Here is a 4,664-nt window from a genome sequence, read left to right on the forward strand (position 1 = left end):
CTTCCTACATAGTGGGCTTAAACAGACAGAAGGACAACAGCAGTTAGGTGGCCCTCTCTGCCCAAGCAAGGTGAGACTTTATATCAATGATTACCCAAACAGAAACAAGGTGTTGCTAACATACCACTACCACAGCAGGGAATAAATGAGCCAGGGCAGGCATCAGCACCACCAGCATGATCACACTGAAAGTGATTGGTGAAAATTGCTAAATTTGTTAGACTGGGCTGTCATGCATGGCAGTTGAAAGGGCTCTCAAACAGGTTTGTTATTAGCCCTTTGTAGTCCTGAGTGCAGAAAATTCTGCAACTTAATGTGAATCTTCACGCTTCAAGGAAACACAAGTGTCTGGTGACAGTGGAAGGAGAGTCCTGCTTGCAGTCATACGTGTCTGCCCAGATGTCTCTTGCTGTTGTGGAGGACTCTTTTTTTTATCCACTTTTTAACCATTTAGGTGAATCTGCATGATGGTAAACTCCACAACTGAACACACCTATAGTGATAAATGTCCCATCAATGTGTCAATTGTAAAAAAACATAACATCATACATAGGCACAACAGAGACATAAAGGGGGGGTTGTTTTGGCGGATTTCACCACCAGCAGGCTGGCGGTGAAATCCTTGGTATTACGACCGTGGCGGAAGCGCAGCAGTCGCACCGCCGGGACTGGCGGTTTCCCGCCACTTTAGTCCCAGCAGGAGTAATCCTCCAGGGCAGCGCTGCTTGCAGTGCTGCCCAGGGGATTACGAGTCCCCCTCCGGCCAGCCTTTTCATGGCGGTTTGCACCGCCATGAAAAGGCTGGCGGAAAGGGGAATCGCGTGGCCCCTGGGGGCCCCTGCACTTCCCATGCCACTGGCATGGGCAGTGCAGGGGCCCCCTGCCACGGCCCGTGCAGCTTTTCACTGTCTGCTATGCAGACAGTGAAAAGCGCGACGGGTGCAACTGCACCTGTCGCACGGCCGCAACACCGCCGGCTCCATTTGGAGCCAGCTCCTGTGTTGCGGCCGAGAAACCAGGTTTCCGCCCGCGGCGCCCAGCGGGGATCTCATAATGGCCGTGGCATGAGTGCGGCTGCATTGGCGGCCGCCCGGCGGTCAGACCTTGGCGGGCGGCTGAAGCCGCCCGCCAAGGTTGTAATGATCCCCAAAATGTCCAACATAACCACTGTGAGGACTTGGCAGCTATGTACTACTGGAGGAGCAACATAAACATAGCTAGTTTAAAGCAGCTCTGCCATATGCCATTGACTTTTACTAACACATTTTATTAATGTGCCCACATCACCAGGAAAACTGAAGATTGTCAAGCAGTGTGAACTGAGCAACAAAAGTTGAGTGTGTCACGTGTATTCCTCTCTAGCAACCTCACAGTGGTACAACACTTCATTCCCAACATGGTAGTAACACATCATCACTGAAATTGTGTCCTGGTTAAATCAAGAATCAGTGCATTTACTCTGATGCTCAACTCTGACTAGACCACTATTGTGCAGCCTTTGCTCCTTTATCCACATCAATTATACTGACCCATCCTCACTAGTGTGGTGCTATTCAAACACTAGTAAGGGACTGGACAGTTTTGGAGGAAATAACTATGGAAGAGTGGGGAGACTGCCTAATTACCAAGGAGAGTGTAAGTCATCTGAGGATTTTGGCTGGAGGAACGAGTTGATGAATGGCACTGCCAGGCCACCATAAGGAAACGTCCCTGCAATGTAAGAAAGGGCTTTGTGGGAGCTAGAGGGACCTCTGATTGACCAGCAACTGATAGGCACTGTCACTAGTGACCTGGCCCCACAACTACCTGTGTGTTGACTCCCAACACATATAACTTTCTGCTCGGAGCACTCAGACTGAATGAGACAGTTGAGCCTGGCAGCGACTGGCAAGCCACAAACAGTGCTGCGACTAACCCTGCTTCACAGCACTAACAGAGTGTTCTGCAAGGCCTGACTATTCAAACTGGTAAGCAGGCTTCTTTGACGGTTGGTCCTCTCACAGTGATCCGGCAACATGAACAGGCAAAGACAGCAGGGCTTGGCGCCAAGCCTTTGGCAGAGACTAGTGCACTGTTTGAATGAACCAGTGAAGTAGCACCACTAGATGGTTGTCTACCACTTATCCATTGCCCAATGAAACACTTCCATTTACGCCACTTATAAATTATTAAGCATATCAATACCGGCACCCAGGGCTGCTAACCTGTAATATCAGCAACTACAGAGGAGGCCTAGGCATTATAAATTTGACAACAGTAAAAGCACTGTCTCTTCCCACTGAAATTATGTAACATAGTGGGAAAGATGTACGAAAATTCCATTCGCAAAAACTGGTTGCAAACTGCACACAAAACCTTTATGAATTAAAAAGAATTTTGCAAACCCACTTATCTACTAATTGGTCGGGTTGCATTCTGACCTGCCTCATTACTGTTCATGAGGTAATTTGCAACCTGCTTCTCATACTGATTGGTGGCCATCGTGGGGGTAATGACCTACTGGTGTCACCAGACCAGCATGTCCTTTATTACATTTTTGTTTCCTGCAGCTCGTTTTCTCGAAAGTATATGGGGAAACATTTAAAACTATTTTTTGAAATCTTGATCAGGTTCCAGGGACCACCCATTTTTACATTCTCAAAAGAGAAGGGTGGCTCATCTCTTTTGCTAATGGGTTACCACCCCACGTCGAGTCTTGGTAACTTTTCAATGTTTTGCAACAGGATTACAGTCATAAAATATGATACGCTGCCTTCTGAAATGTGATTTGAATGTGGTGCCCTAAGCATGCCCCTTCCAAACACTGTTTAGTAATGCATTTCTAAACTCATGTGGCAATCCTGTAACCATTTACTGAATCACACATTAGGTTTAGTACATAACGAAAGGCCATTTTTCAGGTGGAAAACTCCGTGATTTTGCAAATTGCAGGGTTTGCGATTGCAAAATTTGCTTTATATATCTAGCCTCATGTTAACCCCAGAGAAAGACCATCAAACATTGGTTGTAAGTGATGCCAAAGCATGCATTATTTACTTTTACATTTTACATTTACTTGTTCATATAACGCAACACTGTCTACACTCCCCTGAGCAACACCCCACCACTACTCAGGCCTTAACGTTTAATAACTTTGTTATGTATGCTAAAAGTGATACTCCGTCAGAAAGTTCAGTGTTTTGGGGAGTGGAAGAGAGCTTATTACTGAAACTTTACCTCATTACCACGGTATACATGCTTAGTTTTACTTGCAATACAACGGGACTTAAAGTGTCAAGCAGAAGACAATTAAATGACACACAAATACAGTGAAAACACGAAAATGTGGCACAGGAGCAGTCTCAAAACGTAGTAGTCTGTAAGGCTGTTGGCAGCACTGGTTAACAAAGCCCAAAGTAAGAGCTGCTGTCCAGCACCACACCTTCGCAAAACTCTTAGCAGACGGGAAAAACTGAAATAGTGGCAAGTTTAAGCTGGGGCCAGTCCCTAGTAGCCTGGAGCAACTTCTGTTTAACCCTTTTGCGTCAAGGCCTCCCCCTGCCCAACCCCCCCAGTGCTGAGCTCTTTTTTGGATATTTGGGATAGTTCGAGCTTAGGCCTTCATAACTTTTTGTGCACATCTGCTATCAATGCCACATTTGTGTCCTTTTTTTCCCACCATACTGGGGATTCTAAAGGTGCCCATGGTTTGTTGATTCCCCTGGAGGGAACTGAAATATTAGCCAATGTATAACATTTGTATTTAGAAAAATAGGGAAAAGGTGCTCCAGATAAAAGTGTCTGTTTTTTCCCTAAAAAAGGCATCCACAAACGGTTTGCTGTACTAAAGTCACTATCTTCCCAGCCTTCGGGAACATGCAGAGCTGAATCAAAAAAACAAATTTTGTACCACAGTTTTGAGGTAGCCTATTTTCCCTATTTTTTGTGCTCTCAACCTACTTCCAGTTTGTGGCGGAAACCAGTATGACACCCCTGGGTGATCCACAAAAGCTATAGATTTCTGCACCGGCACCTCAACTAGGAACATCAAAAAACTTCAACTCACCCAGAACGCCGCCACCAGACTCATTCTGGACCTCCCTAGCCGAGAACACATCTCCCTACACTTGAGGACCCTCCACTGGCTACCGGTTGAGAAGCGAATCCCCTACAAGCTTCTCACCCACACGTACAAGGCCATACACAACGCAGGACCAGCCTACCTGAACCACCGTGTCTCCTTCCACACCCCCGCCAGATCCCTCCGCTCTGCCCAGATGGCCCTGGCCACCGTCCCTCACATCCGCAAAACCACCGCCGGAGGACGATCTTTTACCTACACTGTAGCAAAGAGCTGGAACAACCTCCCCCTGCACCTCAGACAAAGCCCATCGCTCTCCATCTTCAGGAAGAACCTCAAGACTTGGCTCTTCGGGTGAGGCCCCTCTCCCCAGCGCCTTGAGACTTTCACGGGTGACTAGCCACGCTTTACAATACTGATTGATTGATTGACTGATTGATAATTAGACAAAATTCTGAATTCAGCAAGGGATCATATGTGTAGATCCCACAAGGTTTTCCCAAGGAAAATAGCTGTTGAAAAAAACAAATATTGAAAATGACTAGGAAAAAAGGGGCATTTATGACACAATTACGTCTGCCAGAACCTTGTAGTCCCAGGGTTA

The sequence above is a fragment of the Pleurodeles waltl genome, chromosome 6, assembly GCF_031143425.1.
Source record: "Pleurodeles waltl isolate 20211129_DDA chromosome 6, aPleWal1.hap1.20221129, whole genome shotgun sequence".
NCBI classification, from domain to species: Eukaryota; Metazoa; Chordata; class Amphibia; order Caudata; family Salamandridae; genus Pleurodeles; species Pleurodeles waltl.